The following is a 25981-nucleotide window of genomic DNA, read 5'->3' on the forward strand; positions in this document are numbered from 1 at the left end:
TGAGTCATTAAAGTCGAGCACACCCTAAAAGGTGTACTTGATTTTGGCCATATTCATATTTGTCTTAACCAATCACTACATTTATAATCTTGTTTTAAGGAAATTAATGCTAGCATTGTATGCACTAATCCTATATCTATCACTATAATCAGTCATCAAATTGCCAGATATGACAGTACAAGGATAAAGGCTGTGGATTTTCTATAAAAATCTTGATTTATTTGCCACAAAGTCCTCTTTTACTATTAAATGCAATTGAACAGTAAAAAATAATGCTTTGCATCAAGTTTCCCCTTGGAATATGTACAAAATGGCCTATCTCTATTATTCATTATATCACTAGTATTACTACAATTGAAGTTTGAAAAGTTCATACAATAATGGCTACAGAAGGGTACATGAACCTTAACAAAACACAAAACGTCTACTATCTACGAACACATGGATTGGTTTGAGTGTCTGACGTCAGAAAAATTATATACGTCACATAAATTTGTCGTTCAATGTTCAAACAATAGTTATCAAAAGTACCAGGATTATAAACAATTTTAAAATTTACATAGGCAATGAACGCATACAGGGTTAAAAAATGAAAAGTTTGTAAGAATAAATTACAGATATAGACCGAGATTCAAACTAGTCCAAAAGTTATACATAGAATTTATGAGAATCCAAAACTTTTAAAAGGAACAATTTAACAGGACACATACATTTGTCGTTTAATGTGCATACAAACAATTTTAAAATTTACATACTAGGCAATGTACGCATACAGGGTTAAAAAATCAAAAGTATGTAAGAATAAATTACAGAAATAGACCGAGATTCACTAGTCCAATACACTCCTTGATAATTAAACCAAATATTTTCTGACATCTCACTAGGAGTCTTCATAATCTCAGTTACTCATTTGAGTTACTTCTACATAATAATATCCTACTTCTACTATTCCATTTTCTGTTGTCAACATGCCAATACACAATAATAAAAGAAAATGTGTACCCAAGAAAATCCAATATCTTTTGAAGCTTTCTTTCCAAACAAGTGTGACCAAGATTCCAACACTACCATATTTTTATCGTGTTTTTGGTACTTTTTGTTTTAAATGATTTTTGCAAACTTTTATGTTTTACTATCAAATGTCTTGTATGGAAAATTTAACAAAACATTTTTATTTATCATTTGCACAAGAAGAATGAAACTGCATGGTTTTGAAATAAATACAAAACTGCAAAATAGTATGTCACAATTTTTCGTCCACAGACAAGACTACCAACCTATCAATATAGACCCTTAAACAATGTATAGTGTTCATGTAAAGTTCTGTTTAAAAGTTGTGTCAGTTCATGTTGCACTTCTTTTATGCTGCTCTTTTTTTTTAAATTTTGATGCTGCTCCTTTTAAAAGTTCTTTTTATAATTTTTATTTTTTAATTTTGACCATCATTAAGGTCTTTCCTTTTTCTATAAGAAAAGACCTTACTGTATTTCTTCTAATTATTATTATTATTATTATTCTTTCCGCTAAACGTTAACGAAATTTCCCCCAAAAAGTACGCGACATGTTGAAATGATATTAGGTATTTAGTATCGGTTGACCAAAAGCTATTTTGTGGGGAGGGCACGACCCCGTAACATTTCCTTTATAGGAGTTATCTCCCCTAACACCAAAAACCTTGTTATCATTCTAACTCCATAACCATAATGGGTAGAAAAAAAGAAAGGGTGGAATTTGTTTTGTGCTTCGATACATTTGAAACGAAAAGATTCAACGACTCATTGGTAGGGTTATGCCCCTTTGAAAATTAACAAATTTCGGTTGGCCACTGAAACTCAGAAACTGTAAATTGTAGCCACCTAGGATCATCACCAATGATCATTAATTGACATGGACATGAAAATTGACCTAAGGTCAAAGGTCAAGGTCATGACCTAGATTTTGACCTTAGCTTGTTATCGGATTTCCTAAATAACCGTAAAAAATGGCTGATAAAATGTAACGGAGGAAATGTGTGTCTTGTTGAGATCTACATTTGTTATGTTGGGTTTAAAATCATTGGACTAACTGTTATGGAACTGGGGTCCGAAATGATGATTGTTTGCTTATAACCCAAAAGTGGTTAGAGATAGAAAGAAACTTTGAATTGCAATAATGGTCAGCATAATAAGATCTACAAAGTTAGGTCAAGGTCAGAGGTCAAGTCCCTAGCAACGACATGAAACACCTTAGCAACCATATATTTTTGAACTAAGAAGGCTATGGATAATATAAATATGAAATTTTTAATACTGGAAATGACATTTTTGTCCCTAGCAACGACATATAAGTCCTTAACAATCACTTATTTTTTTAACTTTAAATACTATGAATAGTACATATGACATTTTTAATACTAACAGTAATATTTTTATCCTTATGAATGATTTTTGTCCTTAGCAACCACTTGTTATGAACATAAAAGTCCTTAGAAACCATATATTTTTTAACTAAGAAGGCAATTAATAAAAGAAAAAAAAGGAAAGACCTATCAATTGTTCATGAACAATTGACTTTTAATTTTTGTTTCACAATTGTAATATAAGAGTCCTGAATGGTTCAAATTGTTTGTTTCCTCCTCCAAAATTTGCTGTCAAATTGATGTTTCCTAGCCTCTAAATTCTAGTTTTATTTTTTTTCAATGAAAATGCACAACTTTCTGTTTTTAAGATTCAAAACATATATAAATATAATCTATAAACAAAAAATTAGCTGAAATCATCATGGAGGACACAACATATTTTAAAACTGTTTGACACAATGTTTCAACAATCTTTTGACAAATAACCTGCAAACATGAATATGTGTAACTATGCTTATGTGATCTTGACTAGATCAACCAAAGACCTAGATAATCTAAAATGGTGGAACAATAAGCAAGTTGAAAATTCCAAAGAAAACTCAATTTATACAACAGTGCCTAACCACAGTCAAAACATAAATGTATTTCAAAGATATAACAATTATCATGTTATAATGAATAAATACCCCAAAATGTATATACCATTAGCCGAGTTAAAATCTAGCGTCCCTCGGGTGCAAATTTATCTTACAAAGACAAAATATTGGAAAAATTGTAACAAATCAGGCGAAAAAACTCTCTCTTTATTGAAAAATATAACCTGAAAACTGGTGTAAACTCAGTGAAATTGAAAGAAAATGTCATCAGCAACAAGATTGCAATATTTGTAAATCCGATGCCTTCCACACTTCTCTGCATGCTGCCAGTGCACCACAAACAACAAATGATATCGACCAATTATCATTTTTATGCACTCAACTTACAACAACAGTTTGCAACACTTCTAAAACTAACAATGATGGCAAAATGATTAAAGTAGTGAAAACAATTGTCCCGTACATAGAAAAGAAAACTGGAAGTAATTTTACAGACGTTATTTGCAAAAATTATAAAATAACACCCAAGTTGACTTCAGGACAAAAAGAAAAAGAAATAAAATATGTACTAACAAAACAAAAAGAAGAAATGTCCAGCCTACTAAATGCAGATAATAAAATTAAAAACTTTCTAGCATCATCAAAATCATATAGTGAATATGAAAGAGAAATCGTGGGAACTTTTTTTTATTAGCAAGTCCAAGGCAAAACAAAACCTAGCTAAAAGATTCAAAGAAGAGGCCAAAACAAAAAGAGAAAAAGTAGAGAAAACATAAACAATTATGAATTCGACAAGAAGAAGTTCATTAATGAAATCAAATCACTTCCTGCTAAATCAAACATAAACTGGACCGAATTATCAAGAAAATATGAGGTCAAAAACTCTTATCATAAATTTCCAATGGAGGTCAGGTTTTATACCAATTTGCAAAATCTGAAGGAGTTGAAGTTAACAAATTTAATGATACAAAAAGAACAAGCGGCAGGGATTACTTCAGGCGAGTTCGTAGGGCTAAACACATATTATGTAAACGTCTATCAACACCAAGACTTGGATATAGGTGTTGCAGTTGCTCCTAAAGTCTTCAAATCAAATAACATAACAACCACTGGTGAATTGGTAGAAAAGATTGTGACAGTTTATGGCAGAAAATTTCCCCTACACCAGTTATGGCAGAAGCTGACAAATAAACATTCTGAAATGGTTTTTTTCAGGGCGTCTGCCAACACCATCCATCGTCATTTGAAATAGTGGCACGACCATTCTGGCATCTTGAGTAGCCATACTTTTTGATAATGGTTTCCTGTTTGTTCGATGAAAATACTTATCTTACAAATGAGGAATACACTGAAAAATACCCTGGTCAAAAAGCTATTGATGTACAAAGCATTGTTGAAAAGACAAAGCTCTACATATTTGGTCAGTCAAAGAGTAGCGATTCTGACCAGATGTTATACAGTACTACAAGGGTGGAGGATCTTAAAGATCTAAGCACTCCATCAATTGCTCCCGGTTGTTTAAAGGTCTATGATATAGTCAAGATTTTCACTGGGGACAATCCTGCCCGACAATTTGAGTGTGGACAGCAAAGTGGAGGCAATTATCGATGTATCTGTGGCTTAGCTGCAGTGAACCACTCAAATTTTGAAGCGGTTTCTATTCAGAAAACTCAATCTTTACAGTAACGTCTTGATCTTTTTAAAGCTGGTACTCTGTGGACAACTTTCAACATGCAGAACAACATCAAACCCTTTGTAAATTTAACCAAAGAAACCCTTACTGATGAGTAAAAATTCATGTTATGATCTTAATTTTGTTACCCTTTATTTGGCACCATTATGTAAGGTCCTTTGCTGGCAAAAAATGTTTTCAATCACATCACTATTAATCCTGTTAGGGATAATTGAAGCATTTGACTTTTTTAGCTTGTACAAACAAAGCTCCTCAAAACCTAGTACAGCAGATATAATATCCTGTCTTGTTTGGAGTGATATCAAACATTTTCCTTATTTTTTTTGGTTGCATTATTTTTTACACTATTTTCCCCAATGAACAAACCAATCCATCGCACCACGATTGTCTTTCAGTCGGTCATCACTTATATCAGTAAAAGGCCTTGAATCCCTGCAGTACTTAATAAATTCCGTTTATAAATTTATAAATTATTAAAAAAACTAAGGTTTCAACTCCCTCGGGCAAAGTTGGTCTTAGATGAATTTGGCTATTTATTTTAGGTATTTTTTATATATAGCTCTTCAACGGTTTCGGTACTTGTACATCTTCGGATTTCAAATGTTTGGCTTTGAGCGTTCCTGATGAAGGTAAATCCAGATAAGCGCTTCGGACGCAAGACATTAATGACGTGTTGTTTTCAATATTTTAATAAGCACACTTGTACATTTTAATAGTTCAATTGTTGCATCTAATGATCCGCCATCACCAAGACTATTTCTGTAAAGCTCCATTAAATGAAGCATATCACAATTTAAGACATCTTCAGCCAAATAATTTCTCATTTTTGCTTCAGATGTTTAAAAAAAATGTGCCTGTGTTAATTTGTGGGAAATGACTCCACTCGATGTATTTTTCACCAAACAATGAGCTTCAGTACCACTTTTCAATATATTGTTTCGAACTTTTTTAACATGAGAGATGTCCATGATGAAAAATATTTTGGGATTATCATAACTATAAATGTTTTTAAATGAACAAGTTACAGGACTCATTGAACTAAACTCTGGCAATAAAAGTTTAAACAAAGCTCTGTTGGACTTTGCCCCATCAGTACTTATAAATTGTATTTTAAATCCAAAATTTGAAAGCATATTGACAGATTCCCAAAGTAACAGATAAAGTTCATGACCTGATGCTGTAGTTAAGGGAAAGTGAGCATAGGGGAATCTGTAAACCCTAAGAACATTAGTTGTAGTACATGCGTTGCAAGTCTGTTGCTTTTTATCATGTGTATAATTTTTATTCAAAATACATTCATTGCTATTGATATCAAGAGAATTTGGTTCATTTACACAATCTTAATCTGACTTGACATTATTTTCAGGTTTCAATTTAGGTGGTCTTTCTAATTTCTTGCAGTAGGAACAAATAAATGATACTGTGTTTGAAGTTTTAAATGGCAAAATGCTAGTACAGGATTCTGAACGAAAAATAAATATCATTGGAATTTTCATCACCTGCTTTCGATACATGCTCTTTAAAATAAGCCAATTTCTTTTTGGATTCATCTATCTTCTGAACACCTCTGCAGTAATTAAGTTGACGAACAATATCAAAAACAGTAGCTATGGTGTACACTGCATTTTTACCAAGACTTTTAGGTTAAATGGTTTTTCCTCTAAAAAGCAATTTCCAGCTTTTGTCGTTTTTCAAAATTATTTCAATCAGAACTTTGCTTCCATTTATAATATTCCCATTGAAATGGCCTAGTGTTAAAGCATCTGTGAGGTTTGATAATATAAAACAATTACTAGGGACAATACTAAATATTTCCCCGAAAGCAATTTCAGTCTGATTTTCATTTCTCCACTTGATACCATAATATCTGTTTGTTTTTTTTTTGTCCACTCATATTTTGAACGACCTTGTCTTACTTTCATGTTGGGGGGAAACAAAATCATGAAATTACCCACAGCTAGGCCAGTTACTGGAGCCTTGAATTTTGACATTATTTCAAGTAAGTCAACATATTCAGTGTCTGTGGTTTCTTTCAAACTTTCTTTTAACCAGTTAAACAATGAATTAGCACCTGTTTGGCTCATAATAAATATTTGTCGTTTTTCGATACTATTTTCAGTTTCATAAAAACCGCTTAAATTTTCCCGTACTTTTTTTAGTCATTCTCTGTCTTTTTTATTTATTTCAGTGCAATTCGGAAGTCTTCGGCAGAAAGACCAGAGTCGTTGTTGCTGTGCCGATTACTCGCCAGATGTCAGTTCGTCATTACTTCCGTCATTTGTGCTTTGAACATTTCAAAATGTCGATAAAAACTGTGAATCGTTCGATTAAAACAATGAATTACTGGACTTTTTGAGCTAGCTCCGATGTAACAAATATATGTATCTCTTAAGAGCAAATTCATAATTGAAAGGAAAGAAGTCAGTGACATGAAAGGTAGGATCGTTTATTAATATTATTTTTAAGGTGATTATTAATTGGTACCTCAAGTTAACAAAACCAGAGTGACTTACCTTCTCTATATATACATATCAGTCGACTGGCAAAAAACTCGAATGCTGTTTGTCAGTAACTTCGACATATATTCCCAGTGAAAACAATTTAAATAAACGTTTAATGAAAAATAAATCAAAATTAAACTACATGGGGGTCATTTGGGATACTACCCAAAGGGTATCCTGTCCGCAAGTACCTGTGGGCCCACTGACTGACTGACTGACACAAAAGAGGGGGGGGGGGGGCAGTTTATGCACAGATAAACCCGTCACATAACAGACGAAAGGAATCTGTGCCATACCCAACCGTACTACAGAAGTGGGAAATAGATATTTATTTATTTTCGGGAAATAGATTTTTTTTTTTCAATTTCATAGATGTCCAAATAATTAACGACGTCTGGCAAGGCTATTTTAATTTTTCTAGGACGATTTCTGGCAAGGCTATTTAATTGTTTTGAAGGAAGGCATCCCAGATAAACAAAAATAGCCTTGCCAAACATCATTAATTTGGACTATTTCATCTGTTCATTGCATGAAAAAAAATGATAACATGGAAAACAGCTGTATCATGTTAACCTTTAGAAACCAAATCAAGTCATGAGAATAGTTAAAAAAGAAGTATTTCATTAATTACTTGAAAAACAATTATTCTCAGACGATTAGGACATCCAAAACACCAATTGTTCATTTTGCCAAAATCGGCCAATTTTAAAGTCTTCTGGAATTCCATCCATGGTAAATATTGGAAATTTACCATATAGAGCTAACAGATAATCATCTTCTTTAATAAAAAGAACAAAAAATTTGGTGGGATCACATTCCTGTAAGGTTAAAAAAAAACGGAACATCATACCCCTCTCAGCTAAAAAAACAGCTTCAAACTGTATTATTGCCAGATCAAACTTCTACACATGCAGGCATATTTTTCTTTTAATAAAGTCAAATCTCATTATTAATGAAAGGGGTATCAGTAACTAAAAAAATTAATAACTGCTTTCCTGTTTAATATATTTTAACATTGGTGCAGCCTCAATTTCTCCATGGATAAGATCACGATACAAGATGATCATGTTTTTAAATTGCACACAAACTCACATATAAGCAAATAGTGATGGCAATGATTTATTGTTATTCCAATAGATCAATCTTTTTTTAAATTTTCTGTTTTCAAAACTTTGAATTTTTCGAAAAACTAAGGATTTTCTTACCCCAGGAGTATATTACCTTAGCCACTTTTTTGGAATTTTGGATCCTCAATGCTCTTCAACTTTGTATTTATTTGGCTTTTTAACTATTTTGATCTGAGCGTCACTGATGAGTCTTAAGTAGACGAAACGCGCGCCTGGCGTATAAAATTATAATCCTGGTACTTTTGATAACTAATTATATTTAAATAAGGTTCAAGATAAGTAGAAAGAACACAATATTGCAAAAATTACAGAATAAAATAGGCAAGGAAATTATCGGTGAACTTCACATTTATACCCGTTTCTAAGACCAATTCCATATTTTCTCGCAGCTTCTATCTTGTGTTTTGTCAAACCAGGTATTGCGGTCAATAAAGCCTCTTTAGAATATTTACTTGCAAATAGTGATAAAATTTTACGTTTAAGATACGGAGAATCTGCTTCTTGGTATGCAGCAATCATAGACGGAAGATAATTATCGGTTAACTGTCTTGTTCTTTTGGACAATGCTCTTAAATAAGGTGTCTGACTGGTTTGGGGCAATCATCTGTAAAGTTCCTAATACCAAGTCATCAGCTTTTTTCAAGTAATAACTTTGTGTTCTTTTTGACGCTGATTCCCAAGGTATTGTAAGCCGAGATCTGAAATATAAGCAGAAATTTATTTAACTAGAGAAATAACAAGCAAAGCTAGAGGCACATGAGAGCCAGAATTGCTCACCTGGCTTTAATAGGATTAATATGAGGAAGGCGCTACCTTAAATGCCAGCTTTATAATGTCCTAGATATTGATTGGTTGTTAAACGTTCAGTGGCAAATATTTCATGCATGTTCTGTCTGTTCAGAACGAATGTCCAAGGCTACAATAACGTTTTGTTTATGTCTAAAATAAAATTATAAGTTCAGATGTAAAATGCTATATTTCTTGAAAAAAATATTCTGAATCCCAAATTGATGAATAAATAAGCATAGGACAAAAAAATATTTTGAATCCAGATCTTTGCCAAAAATGATTTTATCTTTCAGTTATGCTAAATAAAAACTTTTATATCTAAAAACATAAAAACTTCCTAAACCGCACATGTCAGTCTGTACACAGTATTTTTGTAGGTGATAATAAGACTGTATTTGCCAATTTGTTATGATAAACCTTAATACTAATGTTAAATTTTGACTAAATAATTTTAAATGATAGCGTTGTAGGTCTTCGGTAAAAAAAACACATTTGTATTTCTGATCATCGTCAGTTTGTGAGTTCTACATCAATATCATGTACTATTAAATTCAGTCGGTTTTATGTCATTTCTTGCATATATTTTTTTTGTTACATGTACATAATGTAGCTTACTTTTCAAGTTCTTATATGACAGCAACAAAAAATTGAGAATGGAAATGGGAAATACAAGCATGTTAAAAAAAAACACATTTGGTTTCAGACAATAACTTGAGTTAAGTAAATGGCTTTCCATGAAATTTTACCAGAAGGTTTATACACAAAACTCAAAAGGAAGATAAGAATTGATTTTGGGGTTATAGTACATTATTGGGAGTATTTTAATTTTTTAATTTTGGGGTTTTCTTCCAAAAATTACCTTATTTACATCAATTATACTCATCTAGTACAGATTTGGCAGGAGATGCACTCAAAATAGGGTGTTTTAAACATTTTATCTGTAGTCTGTGCATTTTTCCTATGATGTACATGTACTTCTTGATAATGTTGATGTGAGTATAACCGTAAGTATACATTCACAATTGACATGCACCACAGCGAGAAAAGGATCTTCTTTCCCTTTAATTCCAAAAATTGCACATGATTTTTTTTCTCTCACAGAAACACATGAGTTATTTGGTAAATAAAACATTTGTCAATGTTTGAAACTTTCAGTAATAAAAATTCAGTTTAGCTTGTTTGAATGTTTCACTGATTGTGTGAAAATTTTAACAGCAATGTACAAAACACTTGAATAAATTGCATTATCTGCAGAATTATTGATAACTTTACTCACAATAAATTCACAAGGACATAAAACTAACATATTGTCCATGCTATTCTGATCTAAGTTTTATACATACATATACTGGCATGGCTGTGCTGTTTCAAGTTGTCTTCTTTTTTTGATTTCTTGAGAAGTATTTGTTTAACCTATTCAGTCACTAAAAAGTGTTACAATTCTTATTTAGACGCAACACATAAATAGTGACCAAAAAGGTAATGCTTTCACATGAGAGAAACTAGAAAAAAATTAAATGTAAACATTATCAATATTTTTGTAGGACTTGGCAAAGTCAGCGAGAAAGTCTGTCAAGTTTTCATTTGTTTAGAATATAATATAGTTATCCCGTATGTTTATGCATATCGCCACATGTAAATATATTTCATATAAAATTACGTTTTTGTAAAGATGTATGTTAAAGTCATTTCTCTTTATTAATGTTATTCAACATAAATTTAAGTAGCCAACACCAAATTTTAGGGGCCTGGCCTCTTCTTATTTCATACCACTTGATTCATATTTTTGGCAATCGAAAAAGTGGTAAACAAATATCTAGTCTCCTCATTCATAAAAAATTAAATACAGTGATTATGTATGCTCCTCACTGTATATATATTTAGTACAGAATTAACCCCTTGCTTCATTTAAATGAAAGGATGTGTATTTTCCAAAACATTTTCATTTTTAATACTTTACTGTTTTTATTTATTTGAACAATTCACATCAATATATACTTTAAACACATAGGCAATCCAGGGGGGCCTGGGGGCCCGAGCCCCTCCTTTCATGGGAAACATTTTGTTGATTATATACAATGATACAGGGAATCACTGAACCATGAATGAAGCCCCACTCCCCTTTGGGTCAATCAGCAGGCCCCCCTTATGAAAAGTTCTTTAAAAAAAAAATAAGGAGATTTCATATGATTGCCAATTGAGACAACTAACCAATGTCTTGTACATTTTAATTCAATAAATGTAATTTTAGAATGTACTGAAATATTATTTTGTAATTTTTCACTTGTCAAAGAACACATTTTTATTTAAATTTTTTTATTCAAATTTGAAACAACACATTTTTGCTTTTCTTTTGTAGACTAAGATCATATGATAGAAATCAGAATTTTAAAAATCCTGTTATCCATGCTCCAGAACCTTTGGAAGTAGAATGGCCTGTTTCAGGATTTAAACAGATGAAGAAGGAGCACAAGGTTATCATGCCAAAATTATCACGAGAGCAAATAGAGGCTTATTTCTTGTATAGGATGGCAGGTAGGAACATGTTGTTAATCCTGTTTATTTATGATCTTCACGAATGATTTATAATAAATGTGGTTTTTTTGTACCTATACAATCTTATTACAACTGTATAAATGTACCTTCACATTTAAATATTAAAAAAGAAGCATGAGAAGAAAGACCCAAAGGGGGAAATCTGAAGTTATAAAGAAACAGAAGCAACAAAATTATAAGTAAAAAAAATATATACCATAGCCAAAAAGAAATTATAAAAAAGAAAAGGAAAAATCTCAATAACAAAACTTCACATAGAAAACTAGGGACTAGAAAATCATACTTAAAATTGATCAAATTATGTAGTTTTTATCTTTTAGAGGACAATGTGTATAGTGGTGACCTACAATCTATGACAAAGGGGCAACTGATGTTTGGGAGCCATAGAGTTTTAGCTTGTTCTATTTAAAAAATGATAATGAAATATTTCTTAGTGGTGTGGTTGGAGCAGCTATGAAGAAAAAGGTATCATTACTCTTTCTGCTCCTTATCTTTTATAAATCTTAGTGGAGAAATATTTAGTAATCGTGCATCTTCACTTATTATTAATTTTGAAAGATACATTTATTTCCACAGTTGAGTTGTTCATTATTTTTTTTATGTCAGCTTCACTCCAAAAGATCAAACATGATATTTCCTTGCTTCTGTTTCTGTTGTTCAATTTTTTTTATTTTTTTTCAGGTAACTTACAACTACAGGTTGAAACTTGAAAAGAGCTCTGGTGATCCACTGAACTCACACTGTGAATGTCCCGCTGGAAGGGGACCACATGGATCCTGCAAGCATGTAGCAGCAGTACTACTAATGATTAGTGATGTCATTACAACTGGCAATGTAAACACAGGAAGGTCTTGTACTGACACTTTGATGGTGTTTACCAAGCCAAAATCATCATATAGTGGTATGTATTTTTTTTATGATTTCTATTGTGCAAAACTGTAGTGGTAGCCTAAAGCCACCTGATGAGTACCCTTGGCAGGGACGAAACAGTTTAGGCAAAAATCTCATTAATCACCAGAAATTTGCTAAAACTTACCCATTTTATAAATTGCAATTATGTGGTCATTTTTATAAATTTCCTGTATACAAAACTTTGAATTTTTCGAAAAACTAAGGACTTTCTTATCCCAGGCATAGATTTCCTTAGCCGTATTTGGCACAACTTTTTGGGAATTTTGGATCCTCAATGCTCTTCAACTTTGAACTTGTTTGGCTTTATAAATATTTTGATATGAGCGTCACTGATGAGTCTTATATAGACGAAACGCGCGTCTGGCGTACTAAATTATAATCCTGGTACCTTTGATAACTATTTACACCACTGGGTCGATGCCACTGCTGGTGGACGTTTCGTCCCCGAGGGTATCACCAGCCCAGTAGTCAACACTTCGGTGTTGACATGAATATCAATAATGTGGTAATTTTTATAAATTTCCTGTATACAAAACTTTGAATTTTAGTAAAGTTTGTTAAATCATGTCAGTACCGAAATACTGACTACCGAGCTGATGATACCCTCGGGGACTGATAGTCCAGCAGCAGAGGTATCGACCCAGTGATGTAAAATAATGAAAACAACACGTTATTAATTTCTTGCGTCCGAAGCGCTTTTCTGGATTTACCTTCATCAGGAACGCTCAAAGCCAAACATTTGAAATCCGAAGATGTGTAAGTACCGAAACCGTTGAAGAGCTGTATGTCAAAACATACCTAAAATAAATAGCCAAATTCACCTAAGGCCAACTTTGCCTGAGGGAGTTGAAACCTTAGTTTCTTGATAATTTATAAATTTATCAACGGACAATTTTAGTAAAGTTTGTTAAATCATGTCAGTACCGAAATCAAATATTATGCTCAAATACATGGATTAATTAACTTCAATGGCTTCTGTGGAAAGCCTGATTGTATACAAAAAAAAAAAAACATTTATTTGATGGGGTTTTTATTTCTTACAATGTATATTATTTACAATGTTGTAAAATTAGAATTTGTTAAATTAATACAACATTGTCTACATTAGAAAATGTCCGGTACCAAGTCATGAATATGACAGTTATTATCCATTTGTTTGATGTGTTTGGACTTTTTTATTTTTTGCCTTTTGATTTTGGACTTTTCTTTCTGAATTTACCTCGGAGTTAAGTATTTTTAATGTTTTTACTTTTTGTCATTATAGTAATAGAAGAGTTGGATAAAACAATAGCGTACAACGGTAATGAAGAGGCCACAGATGAAATTGATGAACTAGATAATTCCCTCAATTATGAGGATTTTATTAGTGATGATGACAACATTGAAAATAGTAAGAGAGTAAGAGATTCAGTAATTACATATTCAATGTTGTTGTCATATGACAATTCAATTATTAATTTAACTGATTATAATATAACATCAATAGTAAGTTAAGTACCATCAATGGTAAGCAATAATCAACTTCTTTAATGGTGTAGGATTGATTGATTGTTGGTTGCTTAACGTCCAGCGGCAAATATTTCATGCATATTCAGGACGAGAACAATAAATACAATAGGTAGGTTGTTACAAAAGAGGCCATCTGGGATGATGGTCGGGGAAATTTGGACTGCCACCGGAAAAGGAGGTCCCCGAGGGTATCACTAGCCCAGTAGTCAGCATTTCGGTGTTGACATGAATATCAATTATGTGGTCATTTTTATAAATTTCCTGAATATAAAACTTTGAATTTTCGAAAAACTAAGGATTTTCTTATCCCAGGAATAGATTACCTTAGCCGTATTTGGCACAACTTTTTGGAATTTGGATCCGCAATGCTCTTCAACTTCGTACTTGTTTGGCTTTTTAAATATTTTGATATGAGCGTCACTGATGAGTCTTATGTAGACGAAACGCGCGTCTGGCGTACTAAATTATAATCCTGGTACCTTTGATAACTATTTACACCACAGGGTCGATGCCACTGCTGGTGGACGTTTCGTCCCCGAGGGTATCACCAGCCCAGTAGTCAGCACTTCGGTGTTGACATGAATATCAATTATGTGGTCATTTTTATAAATTTCCTGAATATAAAACTTTGAATTTTCGAAAAACTAAGGATTTTCTTATCCCACGAATAGATTACCTTAGCCGTATTTGGCACAACTTTTTGGAATTTTGGATCCTCAATGCTCTTCAACTTCGTACTTGTTTGGCTTTTTAAATATTTTGATATGAGCGTCACTGATGAGTCTTATGTAGACGAAACGCGCGTCTGGCGTACTAAATTATAATCCTGGTACCTTTGATAACTAATTATATTGGATAGGGACAGAATTTAGCCTTGCAACAGGCCACCTACGGACCCCCCAAAGAGTTGTTGCAAGGGTTCTTTACGTGCAAAGAGCGTGGCACTCTCTTTACACGAAGCATCGCATTTAACGTCCCCTTCTGACTGGACGTGACTGCTTGATACATCCCGCACAGCAAAACGGACGCCCCACTTCTGCACGCGTTTTACTGCCGGTCGGGAGAAGACCAAGTGACCATATTTCTATACCCCAGTCACCCTTGGGGGTTAATGGTGTAGGATCATGAGTTTAAAAAAAAAAAATAACAAATAAGCATGAATTCCTTTTAATCAAATAATTTCCCTCACAACATTGAATTAATCTAAGGTAAATCTATAACAATGAGCAACATCGCTGGTATTATCAATACAATTGAACGGAAAAAAAGCTAACCTTGATGAAATTGTCTTAATAATTTAAAACAAAAATTCCATCTTAATCAGAAACATGTGACAGTATAACATTACCTGAACACTGTACATTTTAAAGAACAAGCAGTGTCAGGGAAAGATGTGTTCCAACAGAATTTTGACTTAATGGAAACATTGTTCAACATTATGTATCATTTGAAACCAGTGGAAAATGAACCATCAAACTATTTAACCATAGCATTGATTTAACTTTCCCTATTCAACGTAACCAGAACAACATTGATGGAATTTTACATGTACTGCATGAATTTAGGATTTGTAAAGGGGTTAACATAGTTATCAAAGGTACCAGGATTATAATTTAGTACGCCAGACGCACAAGAACAAGGAAACAGCTCGAAACCAGATACATGGACAAGTCATATTGAAAAAAACAATACATTTATTTATTGTTGGTTGCTTAACGTCCAGTGGCAGGCCACCTACGGACCCCTCAAAGGAGTTGTTGCAAGGGTTCTTAACCTGCACAGAGCGTGGCACTCTGGTAACACGAGGCATCGCATTTAACGTCCCCCTTCTGACCGGACGTGACTGCGAACTTGATACATCCCGCACAGCCAAACGGACGCCCCACCTCGGCAAGCGTTTTACTGCCGGTCGGGAGAAGACCAAATGACCATATTTATATACCCCAGTCACCTTTGGGGGGTGGGGGGTGACAAAACAATAAATGTTACCAGAATAAGATCAAGTCTGCAAAACTATTAATTCAATCAATTCTACATTAGACACATGCTCTGCTTGCTCTTCTAAAGAAAGACTTAAAAGAAAAAAGAAACTTGACACAAAACTAAATGTTCAAAAGAAAAATAATAGCTCACAACCATTAGCTAATAACAAAGATATATTGAATACTGAAGTTAATAGAAGAAATGACTCATTGCAGAAAATAATTAAAACTACATAAGTTACCAAACAACACAAAAACAGAGACAGGAATATGAACCAGACAATTGTAGAAACATGTGAACCTTTGTGCACAAGATTTGTATTTTGGACAAAATCTTAAGCAAAGATCTTAGAGTACTTTATCACCTCAAGCATATCAAGATTTAGGTATATCTGGAACACCTATACTTCCCTCAAAAAGACTTCTGCAGTATTATAAGAATTCTGTATTACAGGCACCTGGCATTGTTAATCAGAATTTTGAATGGATGGACATAGAGGCAGAAAAAGAGGGTATTAACGAGAGTGGAAAGCGAGATGGATTTCTTATTGATGAAATGAGCATTCAAGATGACATCCAAATAGTAAACAAACATATAGTGATAACCCCTGTTTCTAAAACGAGAAAGACTTTAGTCCAAAAAGTATAGCCAAATCCGTTAAAGGAATCTTACTATATGTGAGGTGGATAGGAATATACGTAGAAAACTTTCATTATTTCTTGTTTACTAAAATGTGAATCGCTTTTTATGAAAAATCATGAAATGTGGTATTCATTTTGAATATTATTTATAGATTATTAGAAATTAAAGTCTTATACCAGTGTTTTAGACATTTAGAAACAAGCAGGGAGTCTTGTGGATAGAAAGCAATTTCTTAATTTAAATGGAGGATCCAATGAAAATTATTCTCTCGAGACTTTATCGTCTGTTTACATCAACAACAAAAATGGCTGGTGTTGACATCATTAAACATGAAGGAAAAAGATTCGATGAATACTCAAAGGCACTAAAAGATCAGAAGAGCTGTTTACAAATTATCAAGAGGAGAAAGATATGCCGACTGACAAAGAAAACTATCCTGTCAAAGAACTTGACAGCGTCCTATCAAAATTGTATGCGTAAGTACGCAATAAAAAATAGGGAACTGTACAAAATCACAATAATTTGCCAACGACATGTAAATCATGGGCAGACCAGACCCCCTGATGGCCAAAAGCTTCAAATTGAAATTCAATCATTGCAAAGTTTAAAAAGGTATGGACGGATGTTTAACGGTATATAAAGATGATATGACAAGCTGAATCCCTGTCTGCATATGGCGATGAACTTAATGTCAGGAATTGTAATAAAAGTATGAAATTGTTCCATCTTTCATCATTTTCATTCATTTACAGTGATGACAACTCCCAAATTGAAAGAAATGAAATTGGAATTTTTCATCTTTGTTCGGGTGATATTATTCATTCAGTCTTTATAGTCTTTTTATTGATTGTTGGTTGCTTAACGTCCTGTGGCAAATAATTCATGCATATTCAGGACGAGAACCAGTTAACAATAAACAAAATAGGTAGGTTGTTGTAAAAGAGGCCATCTGGGATGATTGTCGGGGAAATTTGGACTGCCACTGGAAAATTAGGATATATTGGATAGACAGAAATTTTGCCTTGCTATGATCCCTATCAACTACCAGGTAGTTTAATATTTTAAATGATATACAATCCGTTAACCTACCATATGTTATTAATAATTACACATGTCAGGACAAATATTCTTGTGAATATGAAATAACAATTGAGGTTTTTTTAATACTCCCTAACATCTGTTTCCCTTCCTTGCAACAACATCTCAAAGATGTGAAATTCACATATACAATAATTTACATTTTGTCATTCAAATGTGACTTTGAAGAAATCGTAACATGAACATGTAACAATAACATTTATGATTAATATTTTGAACATCAACTTATCAATTTAACAACAACAAAAGGCATTCCTAAGCAACCAATGCGTGATCAAATTCATTTTGAAAATAAGACACAAATCTAGTCTCAAATGATCTTTTTCAACATGTTAAAAGTGACATCGAATATACGTTTGACAAATTTGTTCTGCATCATGCAAGAGTTTATTTATATATATGTATCTTGATATAAAGCAGAACTAGACGAAATAAGATTAAATGTTTAAACCCTCATGTTGGGTCCTTAGTTCTTAAAATTCCTTGACATACAGTATTCTGTATATATGATTATGATGTTGTCATGTTAGATTTTAGTAATTGCACGAAATATAACAGTTTCCTCATTATGAACTAAACAAAATGCAATATCTGTCTTATATATGCAACTGGAGGTCAAGTTAAATACAATTTAACTAATTTGCTCTCCGACATGGTCCATCTCAATATCATTTAAAATGTCAACTAAATTGTCATCATCAATATAAGCATCGGCAATTCTTACAGTTCGGTCAACCTTCTTTTCTGTTCTGGTTAATAAAGCCAATCTTGAGATATAAGACATTATCTGACTTGGCTGTAAACACTGTTCAAGAGCAAATAGTCTTTCACCATCTTCATTCATGGCAGTAGCAACAACATTCGGATTTGCTTTATTTCCTGTTCTATCTCCTTCAACAAAAATATTTTCTAGATAGTTCTTTACTGCATTAGAAAATCGCACCACTTTTTTGTCTTTCTTCACTCAGTGCCCAACCTCAGGACGAGAACAAGTTCACAATAATATAATAGGTTGGTTGTTGTATAGAGGCCATATAGGATGATGGTCGGGGAAATTTGGACTGTCACTAGAAAATGAGGGTATATTGGATAGGGACAGAATTTTTGCCTCTTCTTGCCGACCTCTTCTTATTTTCATATGAATCGGAGTTCCTCCAGACACTTGTCAAAAACAAGAGGATCAAAGAAGCCAGATTATTTAATTTCACTTTCAGATATATTGATGATGTTCTTTCCATAAACAATCCGAACTTTTCTGATTGGGTTCCATTGATATATCCCCCAGAAGTAGAGTTAAAAGAAACAACAGATACCGCTTCCTCCGCCTCATTTTAAGACTTAAATCTCGAATTTGACTTACACAGTCATCTCAGTACCAGAATTTATGACAAACGAGAAGATTTTAATTTTGAAATTATAAATTTCCCCAACCTTAGTAGCAACATACAAACTTCACCTGCATATTGGATATATATTTCCCAACTTATTTGATATTCAAGAGCTTGCAGCTCCTACTCAGACTTTGTAAAACGTCATCAGTGTCTGAGTAGAAAGTTGATGAACCAGGGGTATGTCAAAGAACGTCTCGTCCTTTTTCTAAAAAAGTTCATCGGAAGGTACCAAGACCTTGTTGATAAATATTCCGTATCAACTTCTCAAATAATACACGATGGTCTTGATGTATAGATTCTGCGTACTGATGTTGTTTTACTGTTCTTTTATTTGTCTTTGTTCTATTATTAATATTACTTTTACCGTTGAATGGTTTTATGTGATATCCGTTTGACGTGGCTCGGTAATTATACATCTCGTCAATGTGTATGTTCTTTTATCAACTGAATATTTCATTTTATATTTTTAATATGGGAATATTCCAGTCAGTAATATTTGTGGCTTTCATTTTTTGGTGGTTTGTTTTGTATATGCGACTCTGTATTTCTTTTGTTCTTATACGTGACTCTGTACTTTAACAGATCCCGTCAGTATTATTTTGGTCTATTACATGTCATTATGATATATTTCTATTATGAATTACTATATACGTTTAACCACAAACGTCAAAATCATTCAATCGCGTAGTGGAATTAACTATTTTTGGATTCTCATAAATTCTACCTATAACTTTTGGACTAGTTTAAATCTCGGTCTATTTCTGTAATTTGTTCTATTTCTGTAATTTGTTCTTACATACTTTTGATTTTTAAACTCTGTATGTTGACATTGCCTATGCAAATTTTAAAACTGTTTGTATGCACATTGAACGACAAATTTATGTAACGTATTCAAATTTTATGACGTCAGACACTCAAGTCAATCCATGTGTTCGTAGATAGATGTTTTTGTGTTCAGTGAAATTGTCACTTTTAAAATTGTTATCGATGATGACTGATGTACCCATATTTTGACTATTTTATTAATTGTGACTGTTTATTTAACGCATCATGTAAATATAACGGAATATGATGAGACTGTTATTTAAGAGAGAGGTTAGCGCTATAGAACCAGGTTTAATCCACCATTTTCTACATTTGAAAATGCCTGTATCAAGTCAGAAAAATGACAGTTCTTGTCTATTCGTTTTGATGCGTTTTGATATTTGATTTTGCCATGTGATTATGGACTTTCCGTATTGATTTTCCTCTGAGTTCAGTATTTTTGTGATTTTACTTTTGCCTTGCAACAGGCCACCTACGGATCCCTCAAAGAGTTGTCGCAAGGGTTATTAACGTGCAAAGAGCTTGACACTCTCTATACACGAGGCATCGGATTTTACTTCTTTCACTGCAATGATAAATAATTAACTGTATACAAAATAATTATGTAGACTTAGGAGGTTCAAGGTTATTAAAATTTTAGAAAAAAAAATAAAACATTTATCTTTCATTACAAATTTTACTTTTTACCTTTTAAGTTGTTAACTTATCTTATGGTAAAAATATATTCAAACAAATGAATTCGTGTTGGCCCCAGATGACTTTAAAAATTCAGATGTCACTGAAAAAGCTATAAATTATCTCCTTTAGGTGCAAAAATGTATTTTTTTGGCATTAAAATTCAAATATCTCTTACAACTCATCGGTGACCTATATTATATATTATTTAAGAAAGTCCCTGTTGAGTGTAAATGAATGGTGAGGTATAAAAAGATGTGCTATGATTGCCACAAGAGACCAAAATGCTGGGCTTACAAAATATATTTGAGCCAGCCGACCATTTTGTATGTGATCCCGATTTTGACAAAATGACACAGACCTGACTTGTGACAGGCACATACTTAAATAAAGTGCGGGATTAGACATGATAGCAGGATCCCAACCCCCATCTGCATTACGTTTCTTCTCTCTATACCCTCTGTTTGCAGATGGGCTACAAAATCCTTATTTTTTTTGTCCTGGTAAAAAAATATTACTTCTGATGGTTCGTCTTCTTTCATTTCTGATTGTGCTTCTTCTTTCACTTTTACTTTTTGAGTTGGCGCAAACATAATATCATCACTTCCTTCAATTTCTGTTGCTGTATATACAACATGCGATTCAGAATCAGATTCAGAAACGCAAATACTACTGTCTGTTTTCACCTTTTTCTCTTCTCGTTCTTGTTTAATTTTCACATCATCGTTATCGTCATCAGAGTTAAGGACAATAACGGTTTCTACTTCCTTTCTGACTGTATCATACGTTTTTTTTTTTCTTTTCTTAGGTTCAGCTCTATTCATCAGTTTTAACAGTTGTTTTGATCCATTAGGAATTGTATGTGTCCTTACCAAATGATCCCTTAATCTTTCTACTTGTTTTCTACATTTTACTGGCGGTGAAAAAAATGTTAATTTACATCTTCACACTATTGGTATTTTGAGGTTGTAAGGATAAGAGCTATAATACTTGTCATGAACGTAAAACACACAACAAAACGTTTTACGATAAAAATAGAAAAATGGAATTGCTTGTTTGCAAAAGTTTATTTTTCGATGTGGCCACAGACATTAACAACTATAGGTCACTGAACGGCCTTCAACAATGAACAAAGCCCATACCACATAGTCAGCTTTAAAAAGCCCCGATAAGACATGTAAAACAATTCAAATGAGAAAACTAACGACCTTATTTATATACAAAAACGGACGAAAAACAAATATGTAACACTGAAACAAACGACAACCACTGAATTACAGGCTGCTGATTTGTGACAGGCACATACTTAAATAATGTGCGGGGTTAGACATGATATCAGGATCCCAACCCTCCTTTAATCGTAAACAGTGGTATAACTGTACAACATAAGAACGAACTATAAAAATCAGTTGAATAAGGCTTAACTCATCCTCTGGATAAAAATACAAGTAAACGTGGCTGGGTTATTATACATCCCGACACAAAAAAAAATATCCATAGTTTTGATACTATAATCAAGACGTAATTTGTATAGAAGATACATGCTTACATATTTCTTGTAGCAAAGCTGTGTTTTAGCACAACAATCACAATGGGTAGTAGTACTATTGCATCCTGCTGCTGGTGGTGCCCTCGGCAATGGTGTATCTGTTATTTCTTGGCCAAATAAATCATTTTGTAAGTTTTCTTCTTGGCTATTCTAAAACCTTTTATATATATATATATATATATCAGTCTAAAGATTTGCACAACGGTACTGATATAAGGTGTTATTAAACGAAAATGTTGTTATAAAATCGTGTTGACAAATATTTCGGCTCAACAAATGGCCTTCTTCTTGTGTCACAAGTTTAAACAATACTGATACATAATGTATAAGGTGTGATTTTTTCCTTATCTGCATAGTATCGCCTATTCTAGACTATCCGGTACAAAGTAAATTTGCTGGTTGGTCCTTTTTATAGACTTTTATATATATATATATATATATATATATATATATATCCATCAAAAGCAAAACTTTACAATACATTCTTTATAATTGATATTTACAAATATTACTTTTAATCAATTAAGTACAAACAGTCATGAATATCTTAATCCCCCTATTTCCTAAATTAAAACTAAAAAAGTGTCATTTTTGCCCAAAAATAAACTGTTACAGACACAGCTATGAAATATAATTTGCTAAATTATAAATTCTAAACATTTTCCCAATTTATAAAAAGCTTATTTACAATCTTACCTGATAGTTTGACATTGTAGTTATTTTGACAGCGCAGTGTTGTCGTCTGCATATGACGTCACGCGCTTCAGTTAAACGTTTTAAACAGGCTCGAATAATGTTAAACATGCATGCATCTAAATGACATTGATTTCGTGAATGTCAACAATGTTCTCTCGCTACCGGACATCTAAGTTTACGCAAGAAGAAACCACCTACAAATGTGAAGACTGTACCTACGGAACAGACAAGAAATCAAACTTTGCCAGACATTTAGGAAGAAAGATAAGAAGTTAGCTATATCTACTTTCCGCTATATAGATGACGTTCTTTCACTAAACAATTCAAAATTTGGTGACTATGTGGATCGCATCTATCCCATCGAATTGGAGATAAAGGATACTACAGATACAGTTAAGTCGGCTTCATATCTTGACTTACATCTAGAAATTGACAATGAGGGTCGGTTGAAGACAAAACTTTACGACAAAAGAGATGATTTCAGCTTTCCAATTGTGAACTTTCCATTTCTAAGTAGCAACATTCCAGCAGCACCTGCATACGGGGTATATATATCCCAATTGATACGATATTCCCGTGCTTGCATTTCATATCATGATTTTATTGATAGAGGGTTACTGCTCACAAGGAAGGTATTAAACCAAGAGTTCAAAATGGTGAAGTTGTAATCATACCTTCGTAAATTTTACGGACGCCATCACGAGTTGGTTGACCGTTATGGAATAACCGTATCACAAATGATATCGGATATGTTCCTTACGTCGTAACTACAATCCCCTTCCCTTATATTCACATAGACCAAGGTGAGCGACACTTGTCTTTTGGAAAATGTTGTTTGTGCTGTTTTTAGACCCTTCTACAACGAAATTTGTTTGACATGTTTTGTCGATCGGGAGAAGACCAAGTGACCATATTTCTATTCCCCGGTCACCCTTATCTATCAAGAAAAGCGGTCAATTTCAGTTTTAACGCCGCACATTTAGAATGCATAAGCATCGGCCTCTTATCAAACCCGTGATTTTCGTAACCACTACAGGTTATTTTGGGTTATGGGTCAAACCCTGGCAGATGGCAAAATAATGACGCCAATATACTTGACATATAATTGACATATAATTGACATATAATTGCTTAAGACAATGAGTAGCTGAAAAGTTGGTTGCAGAAAGATGATGTATGTATTTTTGACCGTGGATTTCGTGTTTCAATTGATCTGCTTGAATTAGGATAACTTCGGCTCTTATCCATTGTTTGTGCGGGTTGTTGTCCCTTTGACATATGCCATTATTTCCATTCTCAATTATTCCATGTATTAATTTATATTCATAATTGGCTATCACAGTGTATACCTACCAACATACTTTGGTTTTCATAAAAGGAATTAGTCTTGCTATTGAAGAAATACATTCGTTGTTGATATTTTGTTCTTTTAAGGTTGTAATTTGTCATTGTCATCTTCTACAGCAAATTTACTTCTTGAGAATCTACGACCAACATTGGTTCCATCAAAATGAAACTGAAAACAAAATTCACTCAAAATAAAAAAAAAAGAACTTTAAATGTTTATTATTTTGTATAAATCGAAGCAGTAGAATTTCTATTTATTTCTCTGTCTTTTATAGCTTATTATGAGATATGGATTTTGGAATTTTTTTAAGAGCTGTACAGTAACCTGATATAATTACTTCTTTTAAAAGGGTGTAATCCTTATTATATAAGGGTGTACTCCTTAATATATAACTTTGATTACTAAGAATGTAACAATGAAACTGTGATGGGACTTTATTTTATTAATACTTGAACGTGTAACGTGAACCCTTATGGGCAAGGCAGAATAGAGTCAAACAAAAAAAAATAGTAGATATTTTCTATTACTAAAATCACATAAATCAAAATATACATCAAATGATTGTCAGTATGATTTTTTACCTCAAGGTCTACAGCTGTGTTTCCAGGGATTCCAACATGAATGGGAACCTATAGAAATATTATTTCTTTCAGAAGAATTTTTAAATTCCTCATTACATATAAAATTTTGAGAATTGTTGGGTTTATAACTTGAATATTTCGAATAGCTTGCAAGCATGAAAGTGAATCCGAACATGTAATAAATTTGGATTTATCTGAAGAAGCAATACATTTCAAAGCCAACATTATTGCTTCTGCTTCAGCAGTTAAGATTGATGCATCAGATGGCAGACGGAGGGTTGCAGCTTTGGCCCTGAAGACAGCAGCAGATACAACTTTGTCACCATCTTTTGATCCATCAGTATAGACAGTTGAATAATCTAGATGATCGGCTTTAATTTCAGCATAGTGTTGCTGAACTAAATGAAGATCCTGTAGTCAGGATCATCTGAATAGGCTTTAAGAGTACAGTTGTAATTGAACAGTTCAACAGAAAATGGAACAGCATAGAATCCTCGGGTCAGTTGTTGGATAAAGCAGTACAAGTAGCAGATACCGTGGAAGAGGTTGCTACCATTCCGAGGGTCATCGCGTAAATGCACCAGCGGGAACGCACATCTTTTGCATGACACACGAATTGTTAAAAGTAATCTGAATTCGCAACATGAATATCAAAGATATATTGTACTTTTTCAACAATCTTACTATATTTGATTCCAAGTTCAAGGTGTTTATAATTCTGGCTGGCATCTTCTTCCGGCAAAGTGGCATTGATGGTTGGTTGATCTGTAATAAATACGAAAAAATTACTCGTTGATACTGTGTTTGGGTATATTTTATTTATCATAAAAAGGGGGTAGGGGGTCGTGAAAATATTAAATATTCAATTAAGTTCAGGTACAATTACTTAAAATTGCAAGATAAAAAATATTGACCAAGACTAAATAAGACCCTATTTAAACCCTTTTCAGATAATCAAGGGTTTCAGCTATAAACTTATAAGTGTTCCTGTCTGGGTGCAGTCTGCAATAGCAAATTGATCAACTTCATTCCGGATTTATGATAACCAGTCCGCATCTGTTTTAATAATATATAAATCTTGACTGGTTTTCTGTCGAAATTAGCTATTGCGGTTCCCTTTAATCTACCAATAGATACCAGTTTGAAGACGACTTGGCGGGCACCTGCAGCCA

The 25981-nt window shown here is 33.0% G+C and overlaps 1 pseudogene; it reads left to right on the plus strand.

Annotated features, from left to right (window-relative positions):
- LOC134718052 (uncharacterized) overlaps nt 1–12542 on the plus strand; it is a 322747-nt pseudogene extending 310205 nt beyond the window's left edge.
- The last annotated feature ends 13439 nt before the right edge of the window (nt 12543–25981 follow it).

Source organism: Mytilus trossulus, chromosome 5 (assembly GCF_036588685.1).
Source record: "Mytilus trossulus isolate FHL-02 chromosome 5, PNRI_Mtr1.1.1.hap1, whole genome shotgun sequence".
Taxonomy (NCBI): domain Eukaryota; kingdom Metazoa; phylum Mollusca; class Bivalvia; order Mytilida; family Mytilidae; genus Mytilus; species Mytilus trossulus.